At 40.3% G+C, this 14834-nt stretch overlaps 1 protein-coding gene across 1 annotated transcript in view; it reads left to right on the top strand.

Annotated features, from left to right (window-relative positions):
* Positions 1–14834, top strand: part of LOC122549929 (serine/threonine-protein phosphatase 6 regulatory ankyrin repeat subunit A-like) — a 162547-nt gene that overhangs the window by 54767 nt on the left and 92946 nt on the right. The gene's annotated exons all lie outside the window — the stretch shown is intronic.

Consider the following 14834-nt stretch of genomic DNA (forward strand, 5'->3'; position numbering starts at 1 on the left):
CGGTTGGAGGGAGAGCGCCTCATCTTCCGCCTAGGAATCCTCCAACCACAAGGGATGAACTCGGGTTTCACCAGTTTCCTCATTTCCCCTCCCCCCACCTTGTCTCAGTCAAATCCATCGAATTCAGCACCGCCTTCCTAACCTGCAATCTTCTTCCCGACCTCTCCGCCCCCACCCCAGTCTGACCTATCACCCTCACCTTGACCTCTTTCCACCTATCACATTTCCGACGCCCCTCCCCCAAGTCCCTCCTCCCTACCTTTTATCTTAGCCTGCTGGACAAACTTTTCCCATTCCTGAAGAAGGGCTTATGCCCGGAAAGTCGATTCTCCTGTTCCCTGGATGCTGCCTGACCTGCTGCGCTTTTCCAGCAACACATTTCCAGCATTGAAACCAATCTACCCCCTCTGGAAAAAGTATTTAATGACTCCATTTGCACTGTCTTTTGAGGCAGAGTTCAAGAGTTGCACACCCCTCCAAAGGAGCAAAAATTCCCCACATCACTGTGCTAAAAAGGTGACCTCTTACTTTTAAACAGTGTCCTTTAGCTCTAGACTTTCGCACAAGAGAAAACATTTCCACATCCACCTTGTCAAGCATAGAAACATGAATGTCTGTCAAATGACCCCTCACTTTTTCACTATAATGCTGTTTGTTTTTGTCATAATACATCACATAACATCTTTATGGCATATAAGAAATTTGATTCATATGCAACTATTCAAAACGTTTGGATAGATATCTCCTTTCTCTTTCCACCTATTGCCTGCACATGCACACTGTCCCAATCTGAATTTGTGCATTTGTTATTATGAGTAGTTGAAATATATTTATGCTGATCTAAATAGTCCATTGAAATATTTGATTTTATCTCTGCAGGCTTGAGCAAAATTAATATAAAATGAATGCAGAAAATGTAATGCTTTTTGTGCAATACTGTGTGTTGTTTATCATTGTAGTTCAACTTACTGCTTCAGCACAGTGCATCATTTAAATATTTAGCACTAGCCAAGTGTCGTTTTCTATCAAGTTTTGAAAACTATTTCCAAGGTTTTTAGTCAGTAGATTTTTGGAGAGAGATTTCATTCCATTTTATCTTATTAATGGATTGACTGCTACTTTCTTGTCAGTGGACTGTTGCTCAATTAGTTTTAGATTTTTGACCACAATCTGGATCACCTTTATGAGAGCAGTTGACCCACCTGATATTTAAATTAGTATGCAAAATGAAACTGAATTCCCTGTTAACAAAGTATTAATCTTTGTTTCTACACCAATTTTTAACTTAGATGCCAGTCACAATGTGGAGGTGCTAGTGTTGGACTGGGTGGACAAAGTCAGAAGTCATACTCCAAAATGTTGTGATTTCAAATAAACCTGTTGGACTATAATCAGGTGTCGTGTGATTTCTGACTTTACCTATTTGCTGCAAGAGTACTTTTTAAGTCATTGTGTCTTTGTTCTGTGCTACATGTTGTGCTCCTGTAATTAAATTTGCTATGAGGAAAAGATGCGTTCATTTGATTGCTCAGTGGGTTTTTTTTTACTCGAGGTTTGATACTGAAAAGGCAAGTTCATCAAAACCAAACTTTGTTTTCTGAGATGGATGTATTCCTAGAAGATGATGGTCCCAACAGCAAAGAGCTTTTTGTACATGTTTATCTTGATTTTACAGTAGCAAGAGTGGTTTAGTTTTCTTCCTAGTATTTTAGTGATCACTAAAGGAAAACAAAACCCAAAAAACTGTGGATGCTGGAAATCAGAAACAGAAATTACTGGAAAACTCAGCAAGTCTGGCAGCAGAATGTTGTGAATCTTGAAAGAGTTCAGAAAAGACAGGGATGTTACCAGAGTTGGAGAATTTGAACTACAGAGGAACCTCGATTATCCATAGGACACTGGTGGGCAGTATTTCGTTCGGTTAATCATTGCTGACTAACATAGTTTAGCCAAGCATCGGGACCTTGCGATCCTGCTGGATAATCTGATATTTGGATATTTGAATGCTGGATAATTGAGGTTCCTCTGTAAAGGGAGATGCTCGAGAGGCCGAATAAGCTGTGGCTGTTTTCCCTGCAACATTGGAGGCTGAGGGGTCACTGTATAGAGGTATATAAAATCACAAGGGGCATGAATAGGGTAAATAGACAAGGTCTTTTCCCTGAGGTGGGAGAGTCCAGAACTAGAGAGCATAGGTTTAGGGTGAGAGGGGAAAGATTTAAAAGAGACCTAATGGGCAACATTTTCACGCAGAATGTGGTACTTGTGTGGAATGAGCTGCCAGAGGATATGGTGGAGGCTGGTATGATTACAACATTTTAAAAGGCATCTGGAAAGATATGTGAATAGGAAGGCTTTGAAGGGATATGGGCCAAGTGCTGGCAAATGGGACTGGATTAATTTAGGATAGCTGGTCAGCATGGACGAGTTGGACTGAAGGGTCTGTTACTGTGCTTTACATCTCTAAGACTGTATGATCTGTGGAGAGAAAGCAGAGTTCATGTTTCAAGTCCTGTGACCTTCGCACAGAACTGATTGCAGTTAGGAAAAGTTTGATTAGATTACTTACAGTGTGGAATCAGGCCCTTCGGCCCAACAAGTCCACACCGACCCGCCGAAGCGCAACCCACCCATACCCCTACATTTACCCCTTTAACCTAACACTACGGGCAATTTAGCATGGCCAATTCACCTGACCCGCACATCTTTGTAACTGTGGGAGGAAACCAGAGCACCCGGAGGAAACCCACGCAGACACGGGGAGAATGTGCAAACTCCACACAGTCGCCTGAGTCGGGAATTGAACCCGGGTCTCTGGCGCTGTGAGGCAGCAGAGCTAACCACTGTGCCACCGTGCCGCCCACGGTGTTTGCTCGACTGTGACATCTAGGAATGGCAGTTTGGTGTTGTTTTCCTCCTCTTTAGTGAATTTTATGCCAGTAAGGGTATTATTGATGGTCTTGAAGGTTTCCTCTAACTTGTTTCGTTTTGTGATGACAATGGTGACATCCATGTAGCGGACCCAAGTTTGGGTTGGATGGTTGGCAGAGCTGTTTGTTCGAGTCTCTGCATTATTGCCTCTGCTAAAGAACCCTGATATCGGAGATCCCATGGGTGTTCTGTTGGTTTGTCTGTACGTTTTGGTGTTGAAGGGGAAGTGTGTGGTAAGGCATAGGTACCCTAGCTTGATGATACTGTCTTTGTTGATGAAGTTAGTGGTGTTTGGTGTATGTGTCTTTGGGTCTTCTAATAGTGTAGTCAGTGTTTTCTTGGCCAGGTTAATGTTGATTGATGTAAGCAGGGCTGCTACATCAAAGGAGACCATTATTTCATCCTATTCTATCTTAGTATCTTTGGTCTTCAGGAATTCTTGGGTGGAGTGGTGTGAGTCTCCTACCAAGTGTTTTAGTCTTTGATGTAGCTCCTTGGCCAATCTGTAAGTGGTGTTCCAGGTAGTGAGACAGTGGGTCGGGGGAGGGAGGGAGGGGCTCCTGGTTTGTGAATTTTTGGTAATCCGTAGAAGTGTGGTGTGTTGGATCCGTCTGGTTTCATTCTTTGGAAGTCTGTCTTATTTATTTCTTCAGATTTCTGAAGTTTTTTGAGTAGGGCTATGATTTGGTTCTCTAGATGTAAGGTTGGGTCTATCGCCACTTGTTGGTAAGTGTTGGTATCTGTAAGTAGTGCGTACGCTTTTTCAATGTAGTCTCTTCGATTTAGAATTACTGCCAAATGTCCTTTGTCTGTAGATAGGATAACAATGTTTTTAACTTTTTTTAGTCTTTCCCGTGCTTGCTTTCTTGTGTATTGAGTGTGCTTCCTTTTTTTCTGCTTAATGTTGGTGCGACTACCTGTCTGATGGTTTGCTGGGTTTCTTCTGTGAGTTGGTTGTCTTTTAGTGTTGTTTCTAATACTGCTAAGGAATCTTTCTTGTCCGCATCCGGGCAGTTGTAATTTAATCCTCTTACTAAGACGGCTTTTTCAGTGTCTGTTAAGGGTCGGTCAGATAAGTTTTTTTTTAATCCATGCTTCTGTATTGTCAGTGTTGTTATTTGGTGCAAGTTTGTCTAGTTTTTTCTGCAAGTCTAGTTTTTTCATTTTCTGTGTTTGTCGCTGTCTAATATGTATGGCTTGTTGTATTGTGTCTATCTATTCATGGTCTGTTGCATGAGTGAGTAAAGATTTTTGGTGCAAAATTTCCCGGTTGTATTTACAGAGTCTGTTGTGGGCATCATTAATTATTTCTCTGAGCATTCTGAGACCGTTTTGCTCTACAATTCTTTTGGCTAGTGGGGTGTTAAGGGGAGATTTGTATTTAAGGCATTTAGGTAATACCTGTTTTCTTAGGCATTCGTGCAGGAAGTACAGCTGTTTTCAGGTGACACTCTGTCGAATGGCATTTGTTTCCCATTTTCGGGCCATTTTTAGCGTATTGTGCCCATAGGTCTTAGCGAGTTTTGAGAAGATTTGTAGCTTCGGTTGAGGCTTTGGATGTAACTCAACCTGAGCTTGAAGGTTCCTTTCCAGACATTTCGTCACCCTACTAGATAACATCTTCATAAAATTCACTAAAGAGGAGGAAAACAACAACAAATTGCCATTCCTAGATGTCACAGTAGAGCAAACAGCCAATGGGGAATTTCAAACCAGCGTCTTCAGGAAAACAACACATATGGACCAAATATTGAACTACAGAAGCAATCATCCCAACTCCCACAAACGAAACTGCATCAGAATATTATTTCAACAAGCCAACACATGCTGCAACACAGAGGAACTACGCAGAGCAGAGGAAAATCACCTATACTGTGTATTCAAAACGAATGGGTACCCAATGAGCACAGTCTGCCGATTTCTCAGCAACAAACCCAAACAAGCAGACAAAACACAGCCAGAAACCTAAGCCAGTCTCCCCTACATCAAAGACATCTCAGAAATGACTGCCAGACTACTCAGACCCCTTGGCATCATGATAGCTCACAAACTCACCAACACACTAAAATAGCGGCTAATGCACTTGAAAGACCCTATACAGACAACAAGCAAAACTAATGTTATTTACAAAATACTGTGCAAGGACTGTAACAAACACTACATTGGACATGCAGGCAGAAAACTAGCTACCAGGATACATGAACACTAACTAGCCACAAAAAGACATGACCCTCTCTCACTAGTGTCTTTACATACAGATGAGGAAGGACACTACTTCGACTGGGACAACACATCCATTCTAGGACAAGCCAAACAGAGACACCCATGAGAATTCCTTGAAGCATGGCATTCCAACCGGAACTCTATCAACAAACAAATCGAGTTAGAGCCCTCTACCATCCTCTGAGAAAGGAACAGGAAGTGACTTCACCACAGGAAATAACATCACCACAGGAAATGGCATCACCAACCCAAAGAAACCCAGACATATTAATAGAAAGCAGGAATTTTCAGCAGTGCTTCGCCTGAGGCCCACTGAAGATGTTACCTAGGAGGATGACAAAACATCTGGAAAGGAACCTTCCAGCTCAGTGCACAAACCTACATCCAAAACCTCAACCTGAGCTATAAATCTTCTCAAAACTCGCTATTACATTGAATGCCTCTGCATCCTCAAGGTATTCCAATGTATTTAAAGCAAATGAACTTTTCAAGTGTAATCACGATTCTGTGGACAAATTGCACACTGTCTTTTTGTTCAGGAATATATACTATTTAATGCACTCAGATAAGTCCCAACTCTTTTTTGAAAAGGACCTTTATGCTCGCAGATGAGATTGTGAAAATCTTTTGCAGTACTGCATTGATGCGCTGGTTGGTAAGCAATTCCCAGGCTTTCAAATTCTCACCCTTTTTATCAAACTTCTCTGTGGCTGCAACCCGCCTTATACCTGTACCCTGCAGCCCTCTAAGATATCTGGCAGTTGTGGAAAACACGATAAATGTAAGCCCCAACCTTTTCTCTAAGTGAGAGAATGGCAACAAACAACTTGTGGTCTTGGTTATACAACAAATCTCTCATGACAGTTTCAGAAATACCCTATGCCAAAAGAACCATGCCTAGGAGTAGGTTTGGATCAATTTCCACATTTTTGATGGAGACAAGCATACTGTAGTTATGAGTGTTCATGCTCCACCCTTCCAGGAAAAAAAATAGTGGTCTGTGAATCAGTTGGCGCTGTGTTCTCAAAGGCCTGATTTAAATAAGCAAAGTTTTCCTGCCAGAGGAAAAATTGTGTTGCTGGCAGAACTAAATCTCTCATGCTGCCTCGTAAGCAGCTGCATTTGTTTTATTGGGCAGGTACTCAAATACAATATATTTTTTCTTAGATGATTTCACTTCAATCTCTTGTGTTTGCAAATGTACTTCAATTTTTAAGATTGTGAAATGTTGCACCCCAGCAAAATATTTTCCTTCAAAATTCTTCATTAGAGATTGTACAAAGGGCTAAAATTAACATTCACGTTGGCAGAACATCTGGTACAGGATATTTGAAAGGCCAGTAGCCAGTTTGCTTTGTTCCCTCTGACTTAAAATGATTAGATCAGCAGAAAGAGCCTTACTTCCCTGTTATATTTTAGCCTTACTTCCCTGTAGGAAGTCCAGCAGTATGACATTGGAGGAACAAATGAACTTGTGGTTTAATTAAATTAACTACTTGAACTATTAAAGGTAGCACGCAATTTACTTCATTTTGCATGTAGTCGGCAAACTGTTTACCCTCCCTTTCAGGTATTTTTGTTCCTTCACTGGTCTAGTCCCTTTCTTTTTAACCTGCCATATTGATTTTTAGCTGTCCTTTCTCCAGCACCATTCCTCCCATTTAATAGAATTCTTTGATCATCTTTCCTAGCCATTATGACTCCTTGAAAGGTGCTCATTTATTATTATGAAATAAATATTGTAATTTTTCCTTTTTCCTTTCTAGCCTCTTCTCTTAGTGTATTTCAGCTGTTTTGTACACATTTCTGTTTCCCCCTCATTATCATTTGTTTGCATAGCTCTGTATACTCTGGATTCCTTTAATGTGGAAAATTAGCTCAATGTCTATCAGCTAATTACTTTCATGCATTTGAATGTTGCTGTTAAATACATCTTGTTGGTCTTGAACAAAAGAAAGTATTGATCTTGTACTTCATTTAAGATTAGGTAATTCTGACATACTTCTTTCAGTCGTTGACATTCCTGATAATTATGCATTTGACTATATTTCCTAAAACTAACATTAATTGATGCATTATACAATAATCAAATCCTTTGCTTGACTTAATTGAGTACGGTTCCAAGCACATTACTGTAGAATTTGTATGTTGCTGTGAACTTCGCATCACTAACCAAAGAAATTGCTGGAAATCTGATTTTTTTTTCAGCAATTCAGTGTTTTTTCAGAAGTTCAAAAATCATATTGCACAGAATCACAGATTAGAATTCCAGAGTGATATACATGGCAATGTTCATTGTCCATGCCTTGCCCAAACATCGAGCGATACAGTGTTTTGTTCATAAATTCTTATTCAGCATCCCATGTTTGATAAATGTGCATGCTTTCTGCTCAGTCGTTAGAATACTATTTGCTGTTAAACTGCTGTTTGTGTAGGCTTTTAATTCAGAATCTGGAACCCAGCATCATTCAGTTGGCTGTTCATAATATTTTCCATGTTTAATGGCAGGCTTGTAGACTAAACTGAATATATTCAACAGTCCTGAGAGAACTAGGGAAGATATTGTGGAAGCCTTCGAATTTATTTAAGGATTTTAATAAGTGTGAATGAGTGTCAGACAGGTGAGTTTCAAACCCAGGTCCCCAGAACATTACCTGGGTCTCCGGATTGTGTGTCTCGAAATAAAAATGTGATAGGTGGAAAGAGGTCAAGGTGAGGGTGATAGGTCGGAGTAGGATGGAGGTGGAGAGGTCAAGAAGAAGACTGCAGGTCAGGAAGGCGGTGCCGGGCTGGAGGGATTCGGCTGAGACAAGGTGGGGGGAGGGGGGATGAAGAAACTGGTGAAGTCCAAGTTCATCCCCTGTGGTTGGAGGGTTCCCAGTCGGAAGATAAGACGCTCCTCCTCCGACCGTCGGGTTGTTGTGGTTTGGCGGTGGATGAGTCAAATGACCTGCATATCCTCGGTGGAGTGGGAGGGGGAGTTGAAATGCTGTGCTACAGGTTGGTTGGGTTGGTTCGTCCGGGTGGCCCAGAGGTGCTCTCTGAATCGCTCCGCAAGTAGGCGGCCTGTCTCCCCAATATAGAGGAGGCCACACCGGCTGCAGCTGTCTTGAAATAATACCATTAGGCCATCACCTCCCTGTAATGCTCCACCATTCGTTTAGATCGTGGCTGATTATGGCCTTGGCTTCATTTTTCTGGCTGTCTCTAATACCATTTGATTCCCTTGTTAGTCAAGAATTGACCTACCTCTGACTTAAACATTTTCAACGACTGTCTCTGTCACTTTGTGGAAAAGAGAATTCTGCTGGTTAATGACCCCCTCAGAGAAAAGATTTCTCATCATTTCTATTCTAAATTGGAAATCCCCTGTTTTTAAAGTGGACTCTAGAGTTCTTTACTCTCCTGGAAGGACAAAGACCCTTTTGGCATCCACACTGACAATGCTCCTCAGAATCTTCTGTTTCAATAAGTTCTCACCTCTCATTGCCCTAAACTGCCAAGGTCCAATCTGGCTAACCAGTCCAGTACCCTGTGCAAGTGCGTTATGATCTGATTTTAACCTATCACTACAATCCTGCATGTTCCTGATAACTCTTTCACGTCCTTGGTAATCAAGAACTTATCTGCCTCTGCTTTTAAAATATTTAAAATCTTCATCCATTGCCTTTTGAGGAAAGGAATTGCAAAGACACTCAACCCTCAGAGAAAAATAAGTTTCCTCATCTCTGTTTTAAGTAGTGCTTCCCTTTTTTTAAAAATTATGACACATGTTCTATACGCTCTAACAAGAGGAAGTGTCCTTTCAGCATCCACGTGTTCAAGCCCCTTCTGGATCTTGTATGTTTCAGTTAAGTCATCTTTGACTCTTTCAACCTCGAGAGGATACGAACCTAGCCTGTCTAGCCTTTTCTCATAAGGCAATCCGCTCATTCCAGGTATTAGTCTAATGAACCTTCTCTGAACTGCTTCAAATGTGGTGATCACCATAAATATGGTGATCAGTACTGAACAGAGTCATCCCAATACAATATCACTTAGATGACTGAGGCATTACCTCCTTGTTCTTAGATTCAGTTTCCCTCACAATAAGCCATTACATTCTATTAGCTTTCCTGACTACTTGCTGTACTTGCTTGCTAATCTTCCATGATTCATGTAATGCGACACCCAGATTTCTCTGCACTTCAATGTTTTGCAACTACTCCCTATTAAGACAATATGCTACTTATTATTTTTCTGCAAAATGGACAGAATTTACATATTGTATTCTATTTACCAAATCTTTGTCCACTTACTTAAGCCATATTATTTCTGTAGGCTCCTTTCTCTCATCTTTGCAATCACTTTCTTGTGTATCTTTGTGTCAGCAACAAGTTTAGTTACCATACCTTTGATTCCTTCATCCATATAATTTGTGTAAATTGTAAAGTGTTGAGGCCACAACATGGACACCTGTGGTACACCACTTTTGACATCATGCTAGCCTGGGAAAGACCCACTTATTCCTACTCTCTGCTTCCTGTTAATAATCCAATCTTCTCTCTTTGCCAATATTACCCCCTATACCATGAGTGTTTATTTTCCACAATAACCCTTGATATGGCACCTTATCAAATACTTTCTGGAAATCTATAAATACAAGCCCTCTTTTGATATTCCATTCCTTTTATACGAAATAACAATATTCCATTTGCCTTCTTAATTTGTACCTGTACTCAAACATGTTGTCATTCATCTACTAGGACATCCAAATTCCCCTGTACCATAGAGTTCTGTAATGTCTCGCCTTTGAATTAATGTGGTGCTTTAAGCTTTGTAAATCCCATTGCAGGCTCCTTGTGTTGTCTTTAGAGTTTGCTGTCCTATCTCTCTAAGTGTCATCTTCAAATTTGGCAATCATATATTCAGACTCCTCATCTGTCATTGATATAAGCATTGGGCAATAGCCCTGATCCCTATGCATTCCACTAGTTGCATCATGCCAACTTAAAAGTGACCCATTTATTCTTACTGTTTCCAGTTTGCTTGCCAGTCATAGAATCCTTACAGTGTGGAAGCAGACCATTCAGCCCATTGAGTTCACATTGACCCTCTGATGACCAACCCACCCAGACTCACCCCCCCTCCTTATCCTTGTAACCCTGCATTCCCCTTGCTAGCCCACCTAGCTTACACATCCCTGGACAGTAAGGACAATTTAGCATGGCTAAGCCACCTAATCAGCACATGTTTGGACTGTGGGAGGAAACTGACGCACTCAGAGCAAAACCATGCAGACACTGGGAAAATGTAGAATTTTCACACAGAGAGTCACCTGGCGCTGTGAGGCAGCAGTGCTAGCCATCCATTTTCCTTTAAATTATGGAATTAAGAAATGAGTTATAATTTGGATTTACAACTGCTTAGAAATCCGAAAACAAAAGGAATTATATTGGTAACTCAGTGTCAATTGAAGTAGGCTTGAGATGTGGCTAGTTCTGGAGTACAAGTCAATGATTCTACTGCCAAGATGTTTGCAGTATATCGTCAAATTTTTCTGAGTTATGTGGCATCCTTTTGATTATAGTGAGACATTATTGTCACATGGGATTCTGTCTTTGCAGTTTGCTTTTCCAGATGAGCTAGATTTCTGTGAACCTGCATGATCTCTCATTCCTCTTCGATTTTGAAGATGATATTTGAGACCCCTGAGATTGAAACTGGGGACCCACTCTTCTGTATGACTTTGTTATTTAGAACCACTGAGGTGTTCTGTGACTTCAGGATTTAATTAGGCAGGATCATGCTCTAATGTAAAATTGTTCTCATCTGTCATTTGATAAATATCATTAAACATTTTACTGCATAACCTATTATTCAGTTGGTGAGTTCACAGATCGATTTGAACACACTATTTAAATATTAACCTTGTCTGAGTCACTCCTGTTGGATTTTATCAGTCAGCCTGTTATATATACAGCAGCATGCACAATGTCTTGCTTTAACATACATTAAAACTGGGAATTGAAACATTCCCCTTCAGTTAGGTTTACTTTGGGCATACCATCATTTTAGTTTAAATTAAAGAGCAGTTAACTACTAGTTAAGCTACAAATGTACTTTTATTCTATCACCAGAAAATTATAGAACGTTTGATCTATTGGTTCAGTAAAAGGCTTCACATGCTTGCTTTCATCAGTTAGATCATTAAGTATAGGAGTTGGGACATCTTTTTGCAGCTGTACAAGATGTTCATGAGGCCACATTTGGAATACTGAGGGCAGTTCTGGTCACTCTACTATAGAAAGACTATTATTAAACCAGAAAGAGTGCAGAAAATATTTCCCAGGATGCTCCCTGGACTGGAAGGTTTGAGTTATAAGGAGAGGTTGGATGGCTGGGAATTTTTTTCCCTGGCGCATAGGAGACTGCGGAGTGACCTTTGGGTGGCACAGTGGTTGGCACTGCTGCCTCACAGCGCCAGGGACCTGGGTTTGGGCGATTGTCTGTGTGGAGTTTGCACATTCTCCCCACGAATGCATGGGTTTCCTCTGGGTGCTCCGGTTTCCTCCCACAGTCCAAAGATGTGCAGGTCAGGTCAATTGGCCAGGCTAAATTGCCCACAGTGTGAAGTGCATAGGTCAGGGGTAAATGTAGGGGAATGGTTGTGGGTGGGTTACTCTTCGGAGGATCGGTGTGGACTTGTTGGGTCAAAGGGTCTGTTTCCACACTGTAGGGAATGTAATCTTATAGATGCCTATAAAATCATGAGAGGTATAAATAAGGTAGATGGCCAACAGCTTTTCCCCATGGTAGGGGAGTCTAAAACTAGAGGGCATAGATTTAAACTGAGAGGGGAGAGATCTAAAAGAGTCCAAAGGGGCATTTTTCTCTGAGGGTGGTGTGTGTTAGGAATGGGATGCCAGAGGTAGTGGTGGAAGTAAGTACAATTTTGTCATTTAAAAAACATTTAGACAGGTACATGGAAGAGATAGGTATGGAGGGATATGAACCAAATGCAGATGAATAGAATTAGTCTAATTGTGAAAACTGGGTGACATGTCTAAGATGGGCTCAAGGGCCTGTTAGTATGCTGTAAGACCTCTATGACTCGAAATGGGGTGCATTTTTTTGAATTAAGTCAGGCTGATTGAATGATGTAATTCATATGACAGTAAAGATGATCTGTGGTAGTGACGAAGGTCTACTATTTAAGTAACAGGTGATTTTATTCTAATATCCAGTTAATCATTTAATTTTAAATATATTTTACACAAAATGTAACTATGGAAACATGGAATTGTTGTTTCGAGTTCCTTTACTTAAATGAGCATGTTCATAGAAGAATGGCACTACATAAAAAGGGTTTTACAGTGAATAGATTAATATTGTTACTGTACAGTGGCAAATGCAGAAAAGATTCCTGCAAACAGGGTCCCAGAAGTGGCAAATTAATTTACTGATGCGTTTGCCAATTTTGATTGGGTTGAATTTGCCCAAATCGATTATTTTTTTTATCACAATTGGTTTAGCTCTTTTGAGTTGTTATTATAAAGCTTAAATACTTCATTTATTCATTTATATATATATTATATATGTATCAATTTTGAATACAACATATGAAAATGCAATCTTGGTCTTTAGGTTTTTAAACTTTTAAAAAGGTGCATGTTATGTGAAAACGTTCTGAGTTGCTGTTTGGGATCTAGTTTGTATCTGTAGCATTTAACATGGTGACAAGTGTTGAACGTAGTACTATTAAAGTTTTTTTTTATTTCTGTGGTGGATACGCTCTTGAGTTTATTGGCACCTGTCACTCCAGTGTGCAGGTTTCAATGCCCAGATCTGTATCCTCAACGTGCTGGAGTTAAATTGTGCTAATGTTATAATCTAGAAAAATACTTAAATTTCTGAAGAAGGGTCACTGGATGTGCCATGTTAACTCTGATTTCTGTCCACGGATGCTACCAGATCTGCTGAGTTTTTCCAGCATTTCTGTTTTGTTTTAAATTTCTAACAACTGACGAAAAGAATCACATGACAAGATTTCAAGTTTGTTGGTTTTTTAAAAAGTCATTAAAGGAACATTGTCTAAACACTCTCTCCAAACTGTAGAAAATTAACTTTTAAAACAGCAGAAAATCTTTCTACATGCATACACTTTATTCTGTCCCATAAGTAGTGAACACTTCATTTTCCAGGGACTAGTTCAGTGGTGTTCACAGTACCTGATAGCTTGCTTTCTTTTGTCCTAGTCAAATAACATCTAATCCCTGATCTAACATAGACAGTGATGCCTGAATTGGAGAATATTTCCCTGTAGGCAAGTTGGAAGAATCCTTGAATCTTGTTTAAATCCTCAAGAACTTGGTCTCTTCATTCTAACTGTATTGGTCCTCTTAGTAAACACTTCTCCTTTATTTGGCATCGGACTAGCTTCACTTTAGGATTCTGCTGTCACTGCTTCCCAGATTCTTGCTGATTGACCTATGAAGTCAGGGGTATCTTAACAAAACCCCTGTACTGTAACTGGATGCTCCAATGGTTTGCGATGGACTCTTTATCCCTTCTTAAAGCCCAATACTGTGTCACCCTGAATCACACAAGTCCTCTATCCAGGTAGGAATGCTAACTAGCCAACCTTTAGACCTCCAACTTGCCAGCGTACCTGCTGCCACTATCCCCTAATCTTTAGCAGCCAAATCACTCAAGCCAATCAGAATCGAAAAGAATGGCACTGGAAAAGCACCCGTGAAGGGCTTATGCCTGAAATGTCAACTCTCCTGGTCCTCAAATGTTGCCTGACCTGCTGTGCTTTTCCAGCGCAACATTTTTCGACTCTGATCTCCAGCATCTACAGTCCTCAATTTCTTCAAGCCTGTTATCAGTCTGAATTTTGAATGGAATCATTTCCTCCACTGAACCCTCAGTGAACAAGACAGTTTCAAGTTTGAAACACTAATGTACTTGCATGTTCACTACATTCCTCAGATTATGCTGTCTGCCCCCTTAATGTAACTCTGTTTTGATGTAACGCAATAATTCCGTTCCCACGATTCCACATCATCAGAAAGTTGTATTATAGCAGCACCATTCAAACCAATGGGATTGGAGTTGCATTAGAGCCAATACATATAAGGAAAGTTTGTGTTCTACAAATAATGGTCTAAATTCTTCAGTTGCGTTACAGCCAATTTGCCCTGAAGAAACATGCGTTATATCAGAATTGACTGTACAAAGATGCGATGTGTCTTTGTTCCCCTCTGTTCTTCCACCTCTTTTTGAATGCACACTAAGATAACAATGATTCAGATCGGATTATTGTGGATCGTTGAGCTACTTTATTTGACAGCAGGTAATTGAGCTTTTAAAGGTCATCCAATATTTTTTAAGAAGTGAAATTGGTATAACTTATTTTTGAAATAATACAAGAGAATACATCTCCCCTCATCTGTTCATTGTCTTATCTGACAGCAAGTCTTTCCAGCATTTCAAGCCAACTTCCATCAACAAAAGCTATTCTAGCTTTCCTTTATAATAAACCTGATTACCCTTGTGACCTTTCTGCCTCAAAAGGCTTTTTCCCCTATCCCGTGATCCAGTTTCTATTTGTATCTCCCCTTTTAGACTAATGAGTGTTGTAGTCTGATAGTTATACTTGCCTAATAATCTAGAAGTTGAATTCAGATCCCAGCAGA

This window comes from Chiloscyllium plagiosum, chromosome 5, assembly GCF_004010195.1.
Source record: "Chiloscyllium plagiosum isolate BGI_BamShark_2017 chromosome 5, ASM401019v2, whole genome shotgun sequence".
Classification (NCBI taxonomy): Eukaryota; Metazoa; Chordata; class Chondrichthyes; order Orectolobiformes; family Hemiscylliidae; genus Chiloscyllium; species Chiloscyllium plagiosum.